Genomic DNA, 25,051 nt, shown 5'->3' on the forward strand with positions numbered 1-25,051 from the left:
GGTGTATCAGTGTATTAGATTAGGTGAAAAGAAGATAGCAGTAAATGACCATAGTAATCTACTGTTTGATAAATCCATAGATTGCAGTTTCTGGGATAAGAATTCACTTTTGGATAAAAACTGCTGGAAAAACTGGATTATAGTATGACAGAAATTTCAAATAGACTATCATCTTACAATCTATACCAAGATAAATTTGAAATGTGTGCAGGGTTTAGACATAAAAAAAAGTAATATTATAAGGCAATTAGGAGAATAAGGAATAAATTTCTTGTCAGATCTATGGAAAGGGAAGCCGTTTATGACCAAAGAAGAGATAGCACACATTATAAAAAATACTGAATAGTTTTGATTTCATGAAATTAAAAAGGTTTTTTCAAAAACAAGACCACTGTAACCAAGATCAAAAGGAATAGAGTAAACTGGGAAACAATTTTTACCACTTTACTTTTTTTTGAGAAAGGACTTATTTCAAATATATATATATATATATATATATATATATATATATATATATATATATATATATAGAGAGAGAGAGAGAGAGAGAGAGAGAGAGAGATAACTAAGTCAAATAAAAAAAGTCATTTCCCAATTGACAAATGGTCAAACGAGGTTCAAAGGCAATTCTCAGGCAAAGAAATTAAATTTTCTATAATCATGTGAAAAATTGCTCTAAATCATTTTTGATTAGAGAAATGCAAATTAAGGCATCCCTGAGATATGTCCTCACACCCTGCAGATTGACCAATATGACCCAGAAGGATAATAATGTTGGTGGAGATGTGGGAAATCTGGAACACTAATGCACTGCTGATGGAATTGTTAATTGATCCAACCTTTCTGGAGAGCAATTTGGATTTATGCTCAAAGGGCAATAAAATTATGCATATCTTTTGATCCAGCATTACCACTACTGTATCTGTGTCCTGAAAAGATCATGAATAAAATTCCACATGTACAAAAATGTTCATAGATGCTCTGTTCTTAGTGGCAAAGAATTGGAAATTGAGGGGATGCCCATCAGTTGAGGAATGACTGAGCAAACTGTGGTATATGTAGTTTATGGAACACTATTGTTCTATCATGAGGGACAGAATTTCAGAAAAGCTGCAATGACATGCAAAAATTGATGCTGAATGAAATGAGCATAACCAGAAAAAGATTATACATACCGCCAACAACATGGGTGATGATCAACAATGAACAGACAGACTAGTTCATTTCATCAGTGCAATAATCAGGGACAATTTCAGGGAATTTATGCTACAGAATACCCTCTGTATCCAGAGAAGAAACTGTGGAGTTTAAGCAAAGACCAAAACTAAGTATATTTCTCAAAAGTTGACTTGTAGAATGTGTAATTTTACTATCTCTAATGTTTACTCTCTTCCTTTTGGATTTGATTCTTCTCTCAAGTTCAATTTTGAGCTATACTTGTCATGGATGCAAATGTAAAACCTAAATCAGATTGCCTTTTGTTGTGGGGAGGAGAGAGGAAAAGGAGGGAGAAAGAAAAATTACAAAGCTCAGTCTTGCAAAAAGAGACTGGTAGAAACCACCTTTCAATATAATAGGAAAAAACATAAAATATTTCTATAAACCTGAATCCCTCCAAAATATGCTGGAAAAACTGAAAGACAGTATGACAGAAATTAGAAATATAGCAACATCTCACACCCTATAACAAGTTAAGTTTTAAGTGGGTGCAGAATTTAGACATAAAAGTAAATATTATAAACCAATTAGGAAAACAAGGAGAAATTTGTCAGATCTATGGAAATGGGAGCAGTTTATGATCAATGATGAGTTAATGAACATTATAAAAACTGTGTGGGATAAAAATCTGAAAAAAAAATATAGAGATTCCCCTGAGCAAAAAAGAATGTTCATTTTGGCTTTTCTCAAGAAAATGGCATACTCCAAGTCTCACAAAGTTAGTGAGGATCAAGGAGCTGCCCCAAATTGACAGTCAAGCAATATTATATTGCCTAACATGATCCCCTCCTGCTTCCTATTGTCCTTCTCTGTCAATTCATTGGTTAGTCTTCAGAGTTACATTCTACTTGTGAAAATCTACCCCAGAAACAAAGAAAAGAAAGAAATATTTTTTTATAAAATATTACCTCACAATGCAGATGGTGAGAATGATCTTCAAGATTGTAACTATCTTCTTGAAGTAACAGTCTATTCATTATCAGAGAAGAGGAGTCTTATGAGCTTCATTGAAATGCAAGGTTTTCCTCATGGGAACAGTCTACTGTTCTACTTACTGACAGTTTTATTATCAAATAGGTGACTAACTAAAAATCAAAGGTCTCTCTGGAAATAGTCCACTATTCCCCCCCCCCCCCAACAATATGGGGAGGTTGCCTGGTTTGGAATGCAAGGTCTCTCTCCCTCTTTCTTCTAAGAATAGTCTAGTAATAGTCTGTCTTTGTTTTAATGATTTTTAATATTGAGAGGACTTCATAGGAATATTAACTCTTAAGAGGGAATATCCCACTCAAAACAGAGTAATTTTGATTTCATTAAATTAAAAAGATTCTGCACAAACAAAACCACTGCAGCAAAGATGAAAAGAAACAGCAAATTGGGAATCAATTTTTACAACTATTGTTCCTGACAAAGATCTCATTGCTAAAATTATAAATAATTGACTCAGATTTATATAAAAAAGTCATTCCTCATTTGATAAATTGTCAAAGGATATGGAAAGGCAGTTCACAGACAAAGAAATAAAAAAAAATCTATAGTATATGAAAAATTCCTCTAAGTCATTACTGATTAGAGAACTTCAATTTATAACTTCCCTCAGATAACAACTCATATGTCTCAGATTGGTCAGTTGGACCTTAAAATATAATCAATGTTCATGAGGATGTGGGAAAACTGGGTCACTAATGCATTATTGGTGGACTTGTGAACTGATCCAACATTGCAGGAGAGCAATTTGGAATGATTCCCAAATGTGTATACCTTTTGATCCAGCAATACCACTGCTGAAGAGATCATGATAAAGAGTAAAAATGTCACATGCAAAATTATTCATGGAAGCTCTGTTTATAGTGGCAAAGAATTGGTAGTTGAGAGGATGCCCTTCAATTAGGGAATGGGAACAAATTGTGATATATGTGGTTGATGGAACACTATTGTTCAATAAAAAATCATTTGGGACATAATTTCAGAAAAACCTAGAAATTTGCATGAATTGATGCTAAGTGATATGCGGAGAATCAGACATTATACATATTAAAAAAAAAACAATTTTTAGGGCCTTTAGATGGAAAACACTATCCGTATCTAGAGAAGGAACTGTGAAGTTTAAATGAAGACCAAATCTTATTATCTCAAATTTTTTAAAGTTGTTTTATATATTATGTCATTTTGTTGTCTCTAATGTTTCATTTCTTCCTTTTGAATCTGATTCTTTTCTCACATCACATTCAATATCAACCAATGTTTAGCATGGTTACAAATGTAAAGTTTATATTGGATTGAGTTCTGTCAGGGGGAGAGAAGAGGGAAGGGAAGGAGGGAGAAAAAATGTAAAACATAAAAGCTTATAAAATGATTGGTAAATATTAAAAAGAAATATAACATTTATAAAAAAGAGATTATAAATGCTGGAGATCATGAGAGAAAATGCTATAGTATTTTGTAGAGTAGTGAGTGAACTGCTATAACCATTATGGAAAACCATTTTGGAACTATTCCAATAGGGCATAAAATAAAAGCTGATCAAAATAATTTGAGAGTTATTCAGAATGTCATTAAAAAATTATAGGGACAATCAGTCCATTCATGTAACTAACAGGAGAAGCAAATAAAGAAGCAAAAATAAAGAATTTTATCATAGAGACTTAAAAATTAGTAAATGATAGTTGATCATGCCACAAATAATGTCACAAAAGTGTTCATGTATACACATGAGGCATGAAGGCAGCATTTCCCAGACACTAACTCCCTAATAAACTCCAAAAGCCATCAAATTTTGACTCTAGTCAAAATTGAGAAGGGCCAGAACCCACATAAAGACTGTGTGATACATTTTCCCAGTCCAAGATAAATAAGTTCTGTGGGAAAGGTATTTTTCCCCAGGACCAGGGGTTGGAAAAAAGCCCGGGCCACAGCTCATTGCAGATCAGGGATCACTGGGAACAGCTTGAAGGGGTGGTGAGAGAACTCTGTTGAACCAGAGTGAGTGTGGAATGAGGAGCACTGGCATTAGAGCAGATGGAGAGAGAACCTGGGGAGAAACACTGTAACAGGAATCTAGGGAAACCAGCCTGCACCTCCAGAGCACAGCTCACAGATGGCAAGGGGGTCAGGAGAGACTGCAGAAATCTTTCTGCTCTCCCTGGGGCAGGTCTCTGCTGTTTATCCACACTCAGATCCATGTTGCAGTTTGGCCTTCCATATTAAGATAGCAGAGATCCTCCTCACAGCTCCAGGCCATAGGGGAGTTTCTGTGGTCATCTACATATCAAAGCACAGGCAAGAGAACATAAGACATTGGAGGAATAAAGGTCCCAGTGCGTGTCCTAAAAAACTCCCCCAAGTGGGTGTCCCAATAATACTCAAAAACTCAGGAAGCACCCCAAAACCAGGCACAGGCAGGAGAAATGAGTAAACAGAGAAAAAACAGGAACACCATTGATTAATTCTTATCTATGATCCCAAGAAGGATCAAAATACTCAATTTGAAGAAGAGGAAGTACAAGCTCCTGCATCTAAAGACTCCAAAAAAAGGAAATTTGGGTTCAGGCTATGATAGAGCTCAGAAAAGATTTTGAAAATCAAGTAAGGAAGATAGAACAAAAATTGGGAAAAGAAATGAGAGAGATGCAGAAAAACAAGAAAAAGAAGTCAACAACTTAGTCAAGGAGGTCCAAAAAATGCTAAAGAAAATAACATGTTAGGGGTGGCTAGGTGGTACACTGGATAGAGCACTGGTACTGGAGTCAAGTGTACCTGAGTTCAAATCCAGCCTCAGACACTTAATAATTACCTAGCTGTGTGGCCTTGGGCAAGCTACTTAACCCCATTTGCCTTGCAAAAAAAAAAAGAAGAAAATAACATTTTAAAAACCAGCATAGCTCAAATGTATAAAACAATTCAAAAAGTTATTGAGGAGAAGAATACTTTAAAAAGCAAAACTGGGCAGATGAAAATGAGATAAGAAAGCTCTCAAAAGAAAACAAATACTTCAAATGTAGAATGGAGCTAAAGGAAGCTGATGACTTTATGAGAAGTCAAGACAATACTTCAACATCAAAAGAATGAAATATTAGAAGAAAATATGAAGCATCTCATTGAAAAAACACCTGATCTGGAAAATAGTTTCAGGAAAGATAATGTAAAAACTCCTGGGATACCTGAAAGTCATGATCAGGAAAAAAGCCTTAATCTCATTTTTAAAGAATTCCTACAGGAAAATTGCCCTTATATCCTAGAAGAGAGGACAAAATAGAAATTGAGAGAATCCACCAATCTCCCCCATAAAGAGATACTAAAAGAAAAGAAACAACCCTCCAGGAATATTATAGTCAAGTTCCCAAACTCCCAAGTCAAGGAGAAAATATTACAACCTTTCAGAAGGACAGAATTCAAATATCATGGAGCTGCAGTCAGGATTACACAGGACTTAGCAGCAACAACATAAGGGCTCATAGGGCTTGGGATATATTATTTTGGAAGGCAAAAGAGCTTGGAATGCAACCAAGAATCAATTACCCATCCTCTTCCAGGGTAAATGTGGACTTTCAATGAACCAGGGGAATTTCAAATATTCCTGTTGAAATGACCAGAATTGAACAGAAAGTTGGACCTTCAAATACAGGACTCAGGTGAAGCATAGAGAGTGGAGGAGAAGGGTAAATTATGAGGGACTTAATGATGATGAACTGCATGTATTCCTGCATAGAAAAATGATACTGACAATACTTACATGAAACTTCTCAACAAACTCAGCAAGTATGACAAGTCAATAGTGATGGCCCTGGCACACATACAGAAGACAAATTTTGTGTTGTAGACCAGTTGTGTAACAGAGATGACTGTGCTGACTACCATTATATAGGAAAAATATCATGATCTATTACAAAAAGCCAGGCATCAGACTCCTGGCAAGCAGCACAAAAAACTTGGGAATATACCACTGCCATAGGAGCAGATGTCATGTTTCAATAAGAGAAAATAAAACAAAAAACAAAAAAGTGTGTGTGAAACTTTGAATGCAGTTTAGCAACAGGGAAGATCAAAATACCATCTCAGAAGAAAAAGGAAGTGACAAAACACCTGCATGTGAAGCCTCAAAGGGAGTAAGGAATTGGTCTCAAATCCAAAAAGTCCTCTGTATTAAGCTTAGAAAGGATCTTAAAAACCAAAAAAAGGAGAGCAAGAAGAAAAATTGAAAAATGTGTCATGCAGGAGAAGTATAAAAAATTGAAAGAGGAAGAAAAAATTGAAGGAAGAAAATGAAACCATTTAAAGTAGAATTGGTCAACTGGAAAAGGAAAACAATTCCTTTGAAAGTTAAATGAGGGGCAGCTAGGTGGTGCAGTGGATAAAGCACCGACCCTGGAGTCAGGAGTACCTGGGTTCAAATCTGATCTCAAACACTTAATTACCTAGCTGTGTGGCCTTGGGCAAGCTACTTAACCACATTTGTCTTGCAAAAACATAAAAAAATAAATAAAAACTAAGAAAGTTAAATTAACAAACTGGAAAAGGAAATTAAATCCTTTAAAAGTAAAATTGAAGAGTCATTCATCAAATTGTTTGGTACTGCCTAAGAAATAGAGAGGTATAACAGTGGAATAGATTAGGTACAAATGAAACAATAGTAAATGACTACAGTAATCCACTGCTTGATAAACCCAAAGCATCTAGTTTCTTGAATTAGAACTCACTAATGGACAAAACTATTGGGAAAACTGGAAAATAGTGTCACAAAACTTAAGGATAGACCCAAATATAACACTCTGTCTCCAAAAGACGAAAAATGAGTATAGGATTTGGTCATAAAGGGTATTCCATAGACCATTTAGCAGAATAAGAAATAGTCTGTCTTTGGATCCATGGAAAGGGGAGAAATTTTTTTGACCAAACAAGACATAGGGAATATAATGAATTAAAGTTTGAAGATTTCAACTACATTAAATTTTAAAAAAGGATTCTGCACAAATGTTGAGAGACTAGACGTTGACTATGTAGTTACTTTTGAATAAGATGAGATCCTGGGGATTTGCTGAAAGATATGTGAATGACCATTGTCCTTGAGTTTTGAAACACTGTTTTGAAACATAAGGACAGGGAAGTACAGCATGTTCTGCATGTAGGCATTTACGGTGTGTGCTCTTGGTTCAGGAAGTGAGCTCAAGTCTTCCTTTTTGTGGTCTATCATGGTTTGCCTTCTTCTGGCATGCAACAGGGTGGTGACGAGCTTTCTTCTAATTGGTGCATGATTGTATCACAAGCTGTTTGTTGTTTTATGATTGGAAACTGTAGCTTTTTCACGTGGCTTTTGCTGATAGCCAAGAGTATAATTACAGGGAGGAGGAGAGACAAGAGGGGGATTCGGAGATGTAATCATTGGACATAGAGCAATAAAGTTGCCTGTTTGCTTCTCCTTTGGCCTGTGACTCTCTTTGTAGAATACGCTGGTCATGTCCAGATGCACACCAAAGACCTGGGAAAGGTAATGCTTGGATGCCCCTGGAGAAAAATCCGGACATACAAACAAAGCTAATGCTATCAAGATTAGAAGGAATCCCAAAATCTGGGAAAAAATTTTCCCAGATAATGTTTCTAATAAAGGATTCATTTAAAAAATATATAGAATACTTTATAAGAGCACAAGTCATTCTGCAATTGATAAATGTCAAACAATATAAACTGGAAGTTTTCAGATAAAGACATTAAATCTAACTATAGTTAAATGAAAACTGCTTCATCTCATTATTCAAATTAAAATAACTCTGACATACCATCTCAGTCCTATTAGATTTGTTAAGATAACAAAAAAAGAAAAATTATCAGTGTTTCAGGGGATTTGAGAAAACTGACATTAATGCATTGTTAATGGAGTTATGAACTTATCCAATCCTTCTGGAGAGACATTTGGAAATATACTTAAAGGGTGGTGAAACTGCATACCATTTGATCCAACAATATCACTATTTGGTCTAGATCCAAAGACGTTGTTAAAAGGGGGAGGGGTGTGGAGAGAGAGAGAAAGCCAAGATGGCTGCATGAGAACAGATTTTCCTATAAGTTCTCTACAAAATATTTCAAAAACCTTAAAATTGTGACTCCAACTAAATTTTTGAGAGACAGAATACACAGAATGATCCAGAGGCAATTCTCCATCCCAAGGTAACCCAGAAGATTGTGGGAAGACTCTGTTCCATGTGGTTGGAGGGGAAAGTGCACAGCCAATCCAGAGGGAAGAGCTTCAGCATTCCAGGAACAGCTCACAGAGTGCCTGTGTCCCTTGGGTGCTGGGTCCAGAAACAGTTTCCTGACCTACCAACCCAGGGAACACTAAACACAACTTGGAAGATCAGAGGGGAAACCTCTATCAGAGTGAATGGGAGCCTGCATAACCCTCAGGGAAACCAGACTTATCAGCATAGCTGCAACCCTCAGCACAGCCCAGGAAATGGAAGCAGGCTCATAGAGTCTCCCAACAGGGAACTGCCTGGCAGCTGCTTCCAGAGCCCTCAGCTCACGGAAGATAAGGGGATGGGGGCATGACTGCTGAGGTCTCTCCTCTGTCCCTGGGACAGGGCTCTGGTGCCTTGTCCATATTCAGATGCTGGTCAAATCTGGGGTCTACCCTTCCCATAGAACAGGGATCCTCCTCACAGCTCCAGGATAAGGCAAGGGACTGTGTTCTGATAATATCCTGAAGGAACTGAGGTCTTTCTAGGGTTGTCCAAATAAGACTCAAAAGGTCAGGAAGCAACTCTAGGTCAGGGCACAGGATAGGGAAATAAGTAAACAGGAAAAAAAGGAACTTAACCATACAATTACTTTGCTCTGATGGAGGATCAAAATACACACTCAGAAGATGACAAAGACCAAAATTATGCATCTAAAGCCTCCAAGAAAAATCAAAGCAGGACTCAAGCCATGGTCAAGATCAAGAAAAGATTTTGAAAACTAAAAAAGGGAGGTAGAGAAAAATTGGGAAGAGAAATGAGAGAGATGCAGTAAAACATGAACACCAAGTCAGCAGCTTAGTCAATGAGATCCATCAAAATGCTGATGGAAACATGTTAAAACCCAGTTTAGGTCAAATGTAAAACAATCCAAAAAGGTAATGAAGAGAATACCTTAAAAAAAGAATTGACCAGATGCAAAAGGAGTTAAGAAAGCTCTCTGAAGAAAACAACTCCTTCAAATGGAGGATGGAGCTAAATGAAGCAGATGACTTTGTGAGGAATCAAAAAGCATAGATACAATACCAAAAGAATGAAAAACTAGAAGGAAAACATGAAATAACTCATTGGAAAAACAACTGATCTGGAAAACAGATCCAGAAGAGACAATTTAAAAATTGTTGGGATACCTGGAAGTCAGGATCAGGAGAAGAGACTTGACTTCATTTTTAAAGTATTTCTACAGGGAAAATTTCCCTGATATCCTAGAAGCAGAGGGCAAAATAGAAATGGAGGGAATCCATCAATTTCCTCCTGAAAGAGATCCAAAAATAATAAGCCCTAGGAATATTATAGTCAAGTTCCAGAACTACCAAGTCAAAGAGGAAAATATTACAAGCAGCCAGAACAAAACAATTCAAATATCATGCAACTACAGTCAGGATTACATAGAATTCAGCAATATCCACATTAAAGGCTCATAGGGCTTGGAATATAATATTCTAGAAGGCAAAAGAGCTTGGAATGAAACCAAGAATCAATTTCCCAGAAAAATTGAACATCCTCTTCTAGGGGAAAAGATGGCCTTTCAATGAAACACGAATTTCAAATGCTCTTATTCAAACTGAAGAGCTGAACACAAATTTTGATCTTTAAATACAGGATCAGGTGAAGCATAGACAGGGTGAACGAGAAGGGTAAATTATGAGGGGTTTAATGATAATGCACTGCATGTATTACTGCAAGGGAAGATGATACTGATAACTGATATGAACCTTCTCATTTATTTGAGCATTTGGAATGAGCATATATAGATAAGGCACAGGAGAGAGCTGAGTTTGAAATTATAATATATTGAGAAAATGTAGTAAATGGGTTAAAAGTCCTGGGGAAAATGGAATGGAGAAGTAGAATGGGCTAAGATATTTCATGTGAGAGTCAAGCAATTGGTTTTGTAATGGTATGGAAGGGGAGAAGGGGAGGGGGAATGAGTGAGCCTACATTCTCATTCAAAATGTCTCAGAGAGGAAACAACACACATACTTGATAGGGTATAGACTTCTAGAAGAGAAAGGGGATAGGAGAAAGAGGACAGGGTGAGGGGAGGATAATGTAGGTGACAGAGGAGAGAGTGGATAGGTGGTGGGATTAGGTGTCCTGTCTGTGACCACAGGGGTGGGTGGCTTCTGGTTCTCTAGGGTAGGATGTAGACTTGGGATCTCCTGGCCCTGGGGCCAGTGCACTGTCTGCTGTGCTACTCTGCTGACCCATAGCACACTTTGAAGAGGGGCAGAGTGAAAGGAGAGAGAGAAAATATAATAAATGGTAGTGGGGAGGAATGGATGGAGGTAATTACAATCAGCAACAGCAATTGTGGAAAAATATGGTAGTAACTTCTCTGATGGACTTCTGATAAAGCATGTGATCCACCCCAGAGACAGAGCTGATGGTATATTTCTCTTGAGGTCTTTTTTTATTTTTGTGGGGGGAGGAGGGAATACGTTTACTCTTACATCAAGACTATTTCATTAATGTGTAAATAAATAACAACAAAAATTAAAAAAAAAGAAATCATGAGGTATGCTATTTCAGAAAAGTCTGGAAAGGCTTGCATGAACTGATACTGAATGAGATGAGCAGAACCAGAAGAACATTGTACATATTAACAACAACCTGCGGTGATGATCAGCTATGATTGACTTATTCATTCCATTAGTACAATAACCAGAGACAATTTAGGAGACTTGTGATGAAAAATATCATCCACATTCATAGTAGGAACAATGGAATTTAAATGAAAACTAAAGTTCATTATCTTCAATTTTAAGGTGTCTTAAAGTATTGTATAATTTTTCTATCAGTAATGTTTTCTTCTTTCATTTTGATCTGAGTCTTCTCTCACAGTCTGTTTAATTTCAATCACTGTTTAACATAGTTACAAATATAGAGCCTATAATGGATTAATTTCTGTTGGGGAAAGGGGGGAAGGAAGAGAAGGAGAGAGAAAAACTGTAAAACTCAAAACCTTGCCAAAATATTGGTAAAAACTAACATTGTTTATACTTGGAAAAGCAAAGGAATTATTTACATTTGAAAAAAAGGGGGAGAAGACATATGTACAAAAAAAAAAGAAAAAAAATTGGAAAATGAAGGAATGCCATCATTTGGAGAATCACTGAAAAAGTTACATTATATGAATATTATAGAGTATTCTTGTACAGAAAGAAATAAGAAGTGGATCAGCTTGACCTGATTCTAAGTGAAATGAGTAGAACAAAATGAACACCAATCATATTAACAAGATGAGATGGATCAACTGTGATGGACACAACTCTTAAAAATTCAGTGATCAAAGACAAGCCTGAGAGACCTATTATGAAGAATGGCATCCACATCCAGAAAAAAAAGACAAAAAAATGCAAACAAGAAAGCAACAAAAAACCAAACAATATAATGGAGTCTAATAGCAGAGCAAAACACACTCTTTTTGTGTTTTAAAAATTTCTTTTATATTATTTCTTTTCTTCACATTTTTTCCTCTTTGTTCTAATTTGAATCCATTTTACAACCTGAGTAATATGGTAATATATTAATCTTGATCATCCATGTACAACTTTTAATATATTGCTCACTGCCATGGGGAAAGGGTATGGTAGAAGGAGGGAGGTAGAAAAATGTGAAATTCATAAACTTGAAATTAATGGATGTTGAGAATTACTTTTTCTTGTAATAAAAAAATTAAAAAGTAAAATTGATCAATTGTTAAATTATTTCTTATCAAACAATATTACTCCATAACATTCATATACCATAACTTGAGATTTTTTAAGATTACAAAAAAAGGGAAAAAATGATTAATGTTGGTGAGAAAACTGGGATTATTGCAATGTTGGTGGAATTGTGAATTGCTACAGTCATTTTGGAGAGCAATTTGGAAATATGCCCGAATAGGAATAAAATTATGCAGATCCTGTGGTCAATATACCAAAGAACTAAAAAAAAAAACTGAGAAAAGATCCACATCAACAAAAATATTTTTATCAACTATTCTTTTTTTGTGGAAAAAAATGGAAAGAAAGGGGATGCCCATCAATTTGGGAATGACTTGTATTCTTATAAATTTGACACAATTCTCTATTTATTTTAAAAGACAGTCTTTTATCAGAAAATCTAGGTGTAAAAATTTTTTCTGTTTTCTGCTTTCCTTCTAATCTTTGTTGCATTAATTTTATTTGTGAAAGAGCTCTTGATATTCTGTCGTTGAAATTCTCTGCCTCTTGTTGGATCATGACCTCAAACTCTCTCCATATTTTGACAGATGAATTTTTCCTTTTTATCCTAATTGGCTTATGGTATCATTTTTATGTCTAAATTATGTACCTATTATTCCTTATTTTGATACACAGTGTGAAATGTTGATCTGTGCCTATTTTTTTGGCATTTTTAAAGGGACATTTCTTATTGAATGTTTGTATTTCTCAGAGAAAACAATAATAACAATAATTTATATAAATTATCTTTTGAAAGGTTTGCACAGTATTTTAAAGTCATCATCTTATCCTTACAGTGACTCTTAAAAATAGGGGTTCCAGTTCCATGTGTAAAGTAAGTTGAATTTGAAATTCAGTGAATTGCCTAATGGTACACATCTAGTATGTATATGAATCTAGATAGGAACTCAGTTAGTCCTAACTTCAGGTCCACCACTTTATCTACTGCAATACCTAGCTGCTTCTTAAGAGTGCTGCTGTGGTTTGAGAGCTAGTCCCTGAACAGATTCTAAACAAGGAATTTATCTTTCAACTCCCCTAGGTAACCTAAAGTCTACATCTCAAAGAAAGTGCTGAATAATATGAAGAAAGAAAATTCCTCACTTGGTGTTTGTTTCATAAGTGAAATTGTAAAGAATTTAAAATGTATCTTGGATAAATGAATAAGTGAAGAAATTTCCTGAGATAGATTATATTTTGGGATTTGAATACATACTGATTAATATCTGTTATGTACAAAATAATATATTAGGCTCTAAAGATTCAGTGATGTATGTGAGATCCAAAATTCAAATAATATTATTAGGGAAAGGTGAATATAATAGAAAAAATAGTCAAAACTCATATAATGCTTTAAGATTCTCAAAGTTGTAAATATACATATCTAGATTTAGATATAAATAAATAAACACAAATACATACATACCCATATATGCATACAGTAATACATACACATACAAGCAGACACACACACATATAATAACTCAACTCTGGGACTTGAGTTATTATTTAAGGATTACAGGTAATGTAATTTCAGTTACTTTTGAAAGGTATCCTAGTAGGTCAATAAGATATGAATTAAACTCAGAAAATATATATTATGATGTCAACATTCTGCTATATGGATCAAATGTATGTTTAAGCAAGATAAATTTAAAGCATATTTGTAAAACAAACAAATGCACTAAGAGAACATTGAAACAGAAGAACAAGAAAGATCTGAGTACATAAAGTAGAAATGTATCAGAAAAAAATTAAAATGTATTTTAGACCCAGAATTTGGAAGGGATTGAATACCACTATGGGTTTATACATTATTCAATAGATCATGGAAATTTTTGAATGGGAGAATAATATCCCCTGAAAAGAGTTATTAGGAAGATTAATTAGAAATCACTGTGAATGACAGATTACAAAGAGAGTAGACCAGAAGCAGGAAGAATGATTAGGAAGCTATTATAATAATTTAGGTGAGAAGATACTGAACAATATCAGAAACATTAAGAAGCATAGGGATGTGTTTCATGATCTTATAATAGCTCAATTCAGGAAAGAAAGAAAGAGATAGGGAAGGATGATGAAGGAAAAGAAGGAATGAAGTAAAGTCAAAGGGAGAAACAGAAGAGAAAAATAAAAGAGAGAGAGAAAAGGATCAGGAAAAAGGGAAGTCCAGAGAGGAAGTGAGACTTTCTAGACTATTTAAGAAGCATCTTCCTGCTCTAATCATTGACTCAGCATTTCAATCTTTTGAGTTCCTTTTCATATATTTTAAATTACATGAATTACCTTAGAATTTCATGAATCTCTATTTAATAGCACTTTAGCTCTATTTTTTTTCTTAAAACTGAGGGAGTCAGAAATTTGTTCTTTCTCCTCAACATCTTTTCACTGATCATACTCTACAAATTAAGTACTTTATTTTCCAGTTTTTAATATAGTTACATTTGTTTTAAAAATATATTTTTAAAACTTTCTGGAGAAATTTACCTATATGATAATACTACAAATTCACTAAGAAGTTTTGGTTATCACAGTTTCAATGTTTTTGCTTCATACAATAATTAAAAAGATACCTTGTGTCACCCTTCTGAAATACCAATTTAATTCTCAATATGTCAGAGTTATGAATGTTTAGAGTCTTCAGTGAACCTTCATTTCAGTCTTTATTATTTTTATGAAAGGTAGATTCCCCAGACTGAAGCCATTAAAGAAAATTATGTCTGGATTTTTTCCTTCCCTTTCAATCAGCTAACTATATTCACATAAATCTTGAAGTAGAAAATTAGTTTTATAGAAGAAGGTAAATGATATGATAATTGTTTCTTATGAGTATATCACCTAGAAAAGATAAAATAATAGAAGGAAACTTTTTGCCCCTAAAATGAATATTGTATCAGAATATTTTATGTGAACAATCTGCATCTTTCTATACTCTCATTCTTCTTTATATACAATGTCCTCTCTCAACTTTTCATATGATTCAAACTTTTTTAATAAAACAAAGTTTTAGAAACTGTATCAATATTTTCTTTCATATCAATAATTCAAAATAGAAATAGAACACATACCCCATCACAGTCCCATAACTGCATCTAAGTCTAAGTCCAAACACATAGAGGAATACATTACAGTAGGCATGTAGCTTAGGTTGCTGGTTTTAATGTTCAGAAGAAGAGAGGCAGCTAAAATATCATATTTCTAATGATGTTATATATTTTGATGTTCTGGATGCATTTGTCTCATAGTAAAAATAAAGATACGATGCCTAGTTTTAAAATGGTGAGCTAAGAACTACAAAGTAAAATCTTCCCCAATCTTTTCCTTTCAAGATTGTCAACTGATAATTTTGAAAATCTGTATTGGGAGGAGGGCCACTAATTTTACCCAATATAAATACATGATTGATGTATAAACACTCTTCAATCAATTTACAACAGTCTTTGAGAAAGATAAATTAGCTCTTTCAGTGTTTCACTGAAATTTTGGATAAAATAAAGTCTGGATATATCATATACTGTTTTTAACATCAGGAGTTGACTTCCATCATTCACCTGAACTACCTACAGAAACCAGAGTGAACTATTATAAAAATTTGATTTAGCAAAACAGAACAATAGTCTTTCATAAAAAGGTCAGTAGATGCAAGTATTTCTTGGTGATAGTACTTATGTTATTAATTTCTCCTTTAATTATCAGAATTTCTAATTAGGTATATAATTGTGGGTTTTCAATTTATTCTTTCTCTAATTTTTTTAGTTGCAAGTTGTTGATTTCCTCTTTTTCTAATTTATTCATGCAAGCATTTAAAGATATAATATATCCCCTGACAGCTGCCTTGAGTGTATCCCATATGTTTTGGTAGGTTTTTTTCATTGTCATTATCTAGGATGAAATAATTAATTCTTTCTACAATTTTTGTTTGATCCATTCATTCCTTAAAATGACATTATTTAGTTTCCAATTAGTTTTGGGTCTTTATCTCCCTGGTGCAATATTGCATAGCATTTTTATTGCATTATGATCTGAGAAAGAAAGATGTATTCACTATTTCTGCCTTTCTGCATTTGATCATTAGGGTTTTATGCCCCAGTCCATGATCAGGCTTTGTGTAAATTCCATGTACTGCAGTTAAAAAGTATATTCTTTTCTGTCACCATCCAATTTCCTCCATACTTCTATCATATCTAAGCTTTCTAACAATCTATTTACCTCATTAACTTTCTTCTTGTTTATTTTATGATTAGATATATCTCAATCTGAGAGCAGAAGGTGGTCTTCCATTAGTAGTATACTGTTGTCTTTGTCTTCCTGTTGCTGCTTTATCTGAGATAAGGATTGCAAACCCTGATTTTTTCGATTCAGCTGAAGCAAAATATATTTTATGCCACTTTTACTCTATATGTATCTATCTGCTTCAAATGAGTTTCTTGTATGCAGCATATTGTATAATTCTAGTTTTTAATCCACTCTCTTTTTCACTTACAATTTAAAGGAAAGTTCATCCCATTCACATGCAAATTTATAATTACTAAGTCTTTATTGCCCTCCATGTTATCTTCCCTCTAGTTATATTTTCCCCCTTTTCCCCTTTATCTATATTCTCCAGTATTTTGTTTCTGATACCGCCACCTTCAGTGTGTTTGTCCTCCTATATCAACCCCCTCCCCTTTCTTTCCACTTTCCCTCTTCCCCTTCCTCCTTCCCTTCCTTCTGTTAGTTCCCCTTTTCTCCCTCTTCCTGTCTTCCTCTCCCCTGTTTGACTTTTAATACTCAAAAGGTAAGATAATTTTATAGTTATCTTTATCCTTTAACTGAGTTTGTGGAAGTTAACTTTATGTCAAGTCTGATGAGAAGAAGCTTCAGATGGTTCTAACCTCCTCCTTTCTTCCCCTCCCTTTCAATAGGTCTTTTGTACCTCTTAATGTAATGTGATTTACCCCCAATCTCCTCCATCCTTCCATCTCATTACTGTTCCCCTTTATAAGGAGGTATTGTTTTTAAATCATCAATCTGAGTCACAGAAGAGTCATGAGTCTCCATCACTTCTGGATAAGTATATTCTCTCTAATAGAGTTATAATTCTAAATTGTTATTAGAGACTTTCTCCCAGGTAAGGATATAGCCACTTTCATCTTATTGGCTAGAAGTCTCATGAATAGGTCATGAATGTCCATCTCTTCTGCCTAAGCATATTCTCTTTAATAGAGTTACAATTATCCAATTATGAGAATCTTTCTCCCAAGTGGGGACATAGACAGTTTCATCTTATTGGATAGCAGTTTTTTTTTCTTTTCCTTTTTTTTACCTTATCATGTATCTTTTGAGCCTCCTGTTGGATGTCCTAATTTTCTATTTAACTTGGATGTTTTCATCAGAAAATGTGGGAAACCTCCCATTTCATTAAATATCCAGCTTTTGCCCTGAAGAGAAGGTTCAGCTTTGCCCAGATAGTAGATTCTTGGCTGCATTTCAAGTTCCCTTGCTCTTTGAAATATTTCATTCCAGGCCCTTTGATCCCTTAATGTTGATGCAGCCAGTTCATGAGTAATCCTTACTGCGGCTTCTTGGTATCTAAATTGTTTCTTTCTGGCTGCTTGCAGGATTTCCTCCTTTTATCTGATAGTTCTGGAATTTGGCCACAAGATTCCTTGCTATTTTCATTTTAGGATCTCTTTCCGGAGGGGATCGATGTATTCTTTAAATTACTATTTTGTCTTGTGGTTCCATGATATCAGGGCAGTTTTCCATCACTCAATCCTGTAATCTTAAATCCAGTCTTTTTTTTTCTCTTCAGTGTTTTCAGGAAGTCCAATAATTCTCAGGTTATCCCTTCTCAATCTATTCTCAAGGTCAGTGGTCTTGCTGATGAGGTATCTTACATATTCTTCTAATTTTTGATTTTTTTGGTTTTGTTTAACAGTCTCTTGCTGTCTCATGAAGTCATTAGTTTCCATAGTCTCCATTCTTTTTTTTTCAGAGAAGAATTTTCTTCATTTACCTTTTTTTGATTCCTTTTCCAATTGGTCAATTCTTTTTTTTTTTGAAGAAGTTTCCATTTGCCTAAGTGTAGTTTTGAGAGAATTACTTTCTTTTTGCATTTGCTCAATTGTGTATTTGAGAGAATTATTCTCATTTTTTTTGTCCAATTGTAATTTACAAGGATTTGTTTTCTTGCTGTAAGATGTTGATTTTCTCTTTCAATGTGTCAATTTTTTCTTGAGTTTCTTTTCCTATCTTTTCCAATTGATGTTTAAACTCCTTCCTGATTTCTTCAATGAAGTCTTTTTGGACTGGAGACCAATTCATATTTTCCTCAGAAGTGCTAGATCTCTCTGTGTTAGAATCTGATACTTCTAAATATTTCTCCATGGTCCCCCTTTTTGCTGATTTTTCTTCATTTTTTCTAGGATCTTGTGTTGTGGAAGGGGCTGACTCTCAGAGGTTTGCTTTTGAGAACCTTAGATGCTTTGTTCACTTGGCTTAATAATTCCAAATTCTGACCAGTAGGGAGTGCTTGTTGCTTTATCTGGTGTGATTGAAGCCCTCTCCCAATCCTTGAAGAAGTGGTGGGTGGGTGAGAAGGGAGTGAAGAGGGATAGCTGGGTTTGAGTTGCCAATGAACAATTGGCTGGAAACCAATCTCCCTTTCAGCTGAGTACACTCAGTAGTCCACACCTGAGCCTGAGGGGGTAGGCGTGAGAGGTGGCTACCATTTGTTCCTGGAAGAATATTCTGCTAATAGTATGAAACTCAGTTTCAATACTGACCTGGATGATTTCCAGGTGTGCAGACCTCCCCTACCCCATGCCAAAGACTCTGCAGCTAAAGTTGGTTCTCAGACCTACCTCACACCAAAATCTTTGTGGTTAACACAGGTCCCCGGCTTCTCCCCACTGCTGTCCCTGTGCTGACCCTCTGGTCTCTACTCTTAGTTCACCCACCATCCCCTGAGACAGACCTTGTTGGTTGGTGTTCTTCTCCTAGTTTCTTTTTCTGAGTTTTGTAGATCAAGTTTCTGTTAAGAAGTTTCTTTCATGTTATTTTTGAGGGAACACCTGGGGCACTCAACACAGTGCCTGTCTTCTCTCTGCCATCTAGGCTGGTGCCCCCCCCACCAATTTTCAAAGGTTTTCCAAGTATCCCATCATTTCATATGAAGGATTAAGAGTTTTGTTTCTTCATTACCTATTTTAATTACATAAATTTCTTTTGTCTTCTTATTGCTAAAACTAATCTTTTTAATACAATATTGAATAATAGTGGTGAAAACAGGTGTCCTTGTTTTAATCCTGATCTTATTTGGAATTCTTCTAGCTTATCCCCATTACATATAATTCTTGCTGATGGTTTCAGATAGATATTACATATCATTTTAAGGATCAACACATTTATTCAAGTGGCTTCTTGTATTTTAAATAGGAGTGAGTACTGTAATTTGTCAAGCACTTTTTCAGCATCTTTTGAAAAAATCTTATGGTTTTGTTAGGTTTTTTATTGATTTGATCAAATAGTTGATAATTTTACTGATATTGAACCAACCCTGCTTTCCTATTAGAAATCCTACTTGATAATAATTGATGCATTATCCTAGCTATAACTTGCTGTAAGCCTCCTGTATGACAGTATCTTGGTGTCATAGAAGGAATTTGGCAGACCTCCTTCATCTATTTTTTCAGATATAGAATTGGAACTAATTGCTCCTTGAATGTGTGATAGAATTCACTTGTGGATCCATTTCACCATGGAGATTGTTTTTCTTTAGGAGTTCTTTGATACTTTACTTAATTTATATTTTTCTGAGCTAAGATTATTTAAGTATTTAATTTCCTCTTCTTTTGAACTGAGATATATATATATATGTGTGTGTGTGTGTGTGTGTGTGTGTGTGTATGCAAATAATCATGCATTTCACTTAGATTATCAAATTTGTTGGCATACAGATGGGAAAACAGTCCTAAATTATGTCCTTATTATCCTCATTGTTTTACCTTTTTCATTTGTGCTACCAGTATTTTGATTTTCTTCTTTCTTTTTTTAAATGAATTTACCAAATGTTTATTTGTTTTACTGTTTTTTTAAACCAACAAATGTTTTTATTTATTATTTCAAAAGTTTTCTTGCTTTAGATTTTATTAATTTCACCATTAATTTTCAGAATTCCAATAGAGTATTTAATTGGCAATTCTTAATTTGCTCTTTCTCTAACTTCTTAAGTTACATACTCAGTTAAATGATACATTGTTTCTCTATTTTATCCATCTAAGCTTTTAAAATATTTCCCCTAATGACAACTTGAGTTGTATCTCCTAAGTTTTGGTATATTGTCTCATTATTGTGCTTGTCCAAGGTGAAATCACTTATTCTTCCAATTATTTATATTCTCATTCCTTAAACCTAGGTTATTTAATTTCCAATTTGCTTTAGGTAAATCTTACTACTGCCTTTTACTGCATATGATTTGTATTGCAATATTGTCTAAAAAGGATGCATTCAGTATTTCTGCCTTTCTGCATTTGTTTATATGGGTTTTCTGCCTTAACACATGGCCAGTTTTTGTAGAGGTGGCATGTACTGTGTTAAAAAAACATATATATTCCTCTCTATTCACTTTCAATTTTCTCCAGGGGCCTATCATATCTATATTTTCTAGCATTCTATTTACCTCCTTAACTTCCTTGTTTATTTTATAGTTAGATTTATCTAATTTGGAGAGTGGGAAGTTGAGTGTCCCCATTAGTATAGTTTTGTTGTCTATGTCTCCCTATAACTAATTTAACTTCTCTTCTGAGAACTGGGATGCTATACTTAGTGCACCAGCCTGTAATAAAATGAGAAACTTTACCTGGTTTGTGTTTATTGGATATGTTCTCTGCCCACTCTCTGGCCCTAGAGTGGATCTGGGATGTCCTTGTATCCACAAGTTTTCCCTGGATTATCTGTATTGAGCAGATACCAGTTGCCCACTCCCTAGACCTAGGTTGATTTTGGGCTGTCCTCACTGCAACCCAGTTGATGACTTAGGTTAAAAAGGCTGGAAATACCAGAGGGTCTCTCTCAATATTTAGTGCTGGAGAAGCCCCCAGCCTACACCTAGGTGCTGTGTAAACACTTGGACTATTTCTGAATTTGTACTGGAGAATGCCAGGCACTTCCACAGGAAGTGGGGGTTCACCCTTTTTTGTGATTTCTTTGGGGAAATATACCCAGGAAGGCTGGATCAAATGGTACATGCAGTTTTATTACCCAATGGTTGAATATTGCTATCCAGAATGATTGGATTAGTAAACAACTCCATTAAGATTGTCTTAATTTTCATACATCTCTAATATTGATAGTTTTACTTTTTTGCCATCTTTGCCAATCTGATGAGTGTGAGGTAACACCTCAGAATTGTTTTACTAACATTTTTTAATCATTATAATCTACCTTTTTTCTATACATAGCTTCAATTTCTTTATCTGAAAAAACCCTGTTCAAATCTTTTGAATATTTCTCAATTGGAGAATGATGTGTATTCTTACAAATTTGGCAGAGTTTTCTATAAATTTTAGAAATGGGTCCTTTCTCAGAAAAAAAATAACTGTGAAAATTATTTTCCAACTTTCTGCACTCCATCTAATTTTCACTAAATAGGTTTTCTTTTTTCAAAAACCTTGTTATTTAACATACTTGAAATCATCCATTTTGAAATTTATAATTTTCTCTATTTCTTGTTTGGTCATACCTAAAAAGGATCTATTGCAATAGAGGGGAAGAAGGGAGGAGATGAGTACTGCCTGAACCTTTTTCTCATCATATTTGGCTTAAAGTTAACATACATACAGTCAGTTAAGTAAAGAAACTTATCATAGCTTTCAAGTATTAAAAGGAGAAAAGGGAAGGGGGGAGGAAAAGAGGAACTAACAGAAAGAAGGGAAGGAAGGGGAACAAAGGGAAAGGAGAAAGAAAGAGGAGGCTGATTGGATATATGGGTGAAAATGCACTAAAGGTAGTGATATTCAGAACAAATTACTGGGGAATATGGATAAAGAGAAAACAGGGCGGGGGGAATACAAACAGAGGGAAGATAACATGGAGGGCAATAAAGAGTTAATAATTACAACTTTGAATGTGAATGGGATGAACTGTCCCATAATCTACTCTGAAAATAGCAGGGTAGATTAAAAACCAGAATCCTAAAACATGCTACTTACAAGAAACTGTTTTGAAGCTGGATGTTACATATAGAATAAAGGTAAAAGGTTGGAGCAAAATATATTTTGCTGAAGCTGAAGTGAAAAAAAAAGCAGGTTTAGAACTCCTTATCTCAGACAAAACAGCTGTAAGAATAGATCTCATTAAAAGAGATAAAGAAGAAACTATATTCTGCAAAAAATATCATAGACAATAAAATCATTTCAATACTAAATATGTATGCACAAAATGGTATAGCATCCAAATTCTTAGAGAATTTGAAGGAGTTAAAACAAGATATAGACAACAAAAGTCTACTGGTGGGAGACCTCAATTTCCCACTCTCAGACTTAGATCAATCTAACCATAAAATAAACAAGAAAGAAGTTAAGGAGATAAATAGATTGTTAGAAAACCTAGATATGAAAGATCTCAAATATTGTGGCCAAATTCCAGAGCTATCAGATAAAAGAGAAAATCCTGAAAGCAGCCAGAAAAAATTTAGATACCAAGGAGCCACAGTAAGGATTACACAGGACCTGGATGCATCATCATTAAGGGATTGAAGGGCCTGGATTGAAATATTCTGAAAAAGCAAGGAAACTTCAAATGCAACCAAGAATTCATTATCTGGCAAAACTGACTCTTTTCATCCAAGGTAAAAGATAGATACTGAATGAAACTGAAGACTTCCAATTTTTCCTGATGAAAAGACCAGAGTTTAATTGAAAGTTTGGTTTTCAAAAAGGAGACACAAGAGTCACATGAAAAGGTAAAAAGAAATGGGGGGAGGGTAAAAAAAAGGAAAAAAAAAACCTGCTAAGATGAAACTGGCTATATCCATACCTGAGAGGACTCTAATAACTCTCAAGAATTTTAATAGCCAGAAGCGATGGACACTCATGACTTTTCTGTGACTCAGATAGAATGGTTTACAAACAATCCCTCCTTAAAAAGGAGGAGAGTAAAGAGATGTGAGGATGGAGGAGACTGAATAGGGTAAATCTCATTACATTAAGATGTGCAAAGGACCTGTTGCAATAGAGGGGAAGAAGTGAAAACCCCCTGAATCTTAATCTCTTCAGATTTGGTTTAAAGTTAACATATATACATACACTCAGTTAAGTTAAGAAACTTACCTTAACTTTGAAATATTAAAAGGGGTAAAGATGAGGTGGGAAGAAATGGGGAACAAACAGAAGGAAGGGAAGAAAGAAGGGGCAAAGGGAAAGGGGAAAAAAGGGGAGGGGGTTGGATATAGGAGGGCAGACACACTGAAGGTGAATGTAGAATAAAAATTCTGGGGAATATGGGTAAAGGAAAAAAAGGAGAAAAATACAAACATAGGGGAGATAACATGATGGACAATAAAGAGTTAGTAATTATAACTGTGAATGTGAATGGGATGAACTCTCCCATAAAATGTAAGTGGAGAGCAGAGTGGATTAAAAACCAGAATCCTACAATATGCTTACATTTGAAACAAAGATATACTTATAGAGAAAAGGTAAAATGTTAGAGCAAAACATATTTTGCTTCAGTTGAAGTGAAAAAAGCAGGAGGTCACAATCCTTACCCCAGACAAAGTAATTGCAGAAATAGTTAGAATTAAAGGAGATAATGAAGGAAACTATATACTCCTAAAAGTTACCATAGACAATAAAGTAATTTAAATACCAAATATGTATGCACTCAATGGTATAGCATCCAAATTCTTAGAGAAGAATTTGAAGGAGTTACAGGAAGACATAGACAGCAAAATTCTACTAGTGGGAGACCTCAACCTCCAACTCTCAGATATAGATAAAACTAGCTATAAAATAAAGAAGGGAGTTAAGGAGGTAACTACATTGTTAGAAAACCCAGGCATGATGGACCCTCTAGAGGAAATTGAATGGTGATAGAAAGGACTATACTTTGTTTTCTCCAGTACATGACACTTACACAAAAATTAACCATGTACTAGTGCATAAAAACCTAATAATCCATTGTAGAAAGGCAGACATAGCATGGACATATTTATCAGATCATAATGCAATAATAAAAATCACATGCAGCAGTGGGCTAGGGATATATAGATACACAACTAATTGGAAACTAAATAACTTTATTTTAAAGAATGAGTGGATCAAACACCAAATTATAGAAAGAATTATTTCATCCAAGATAATGACAATAATGAAACAACATATCAAAACCTATGGGATACACTCAAGGTGGTGTTCAGGGTATATTTTAGATATATAAATGTTTACATGAATGAATTAAGAGAAAGAGGAAATCAATGAACTTAATATGCAACTAAAAAAATTAGAGAAAAAACAAATTAAAAACCCTTAATTAAATACCAAATTAGAAATCCTAAAAATTAATGGAGAAACTAATAAAATCAAAAGCAAGAAAAGTATTGTACTAATAAATAAAACCAATTATTTATGCAAAAAACAACAAAATTAGGAAACCTCTGGTCAATTTGTTTACAAAAATAAAAAAAGAAAACCAAATTGCTAGTATCATGAATGAAAATGTGAACATATCACCAATGAGGAGCATATTAAAATAATAATTTGGAATTATTTAGCCCAACTCTATGTCAATGAATTTGATAATCCAAGTGAAATGGATGAAGATTAGCAAAAATATAAATTGTCCGGGTTAAATGAAGAGGAAATTAAATACCTAAATAACCCTATCTCAGAAAACAAAATTAAACAAGCCATT

This window comes from Macrotis lagotis, chromosome 1, assembly GCF_037893015.1.
Source record: "Macrotis lagotis isolate mMagLag1 chromosome 1, bilby.v1.9.chrom.fasta, whole genome shotgun sequence".
NCBI lineage: Eukaryota > Metazoa > Chordata > Mammalia > Peramelemorphia > Peramelidae > Macrotis > Macrotis lagotis.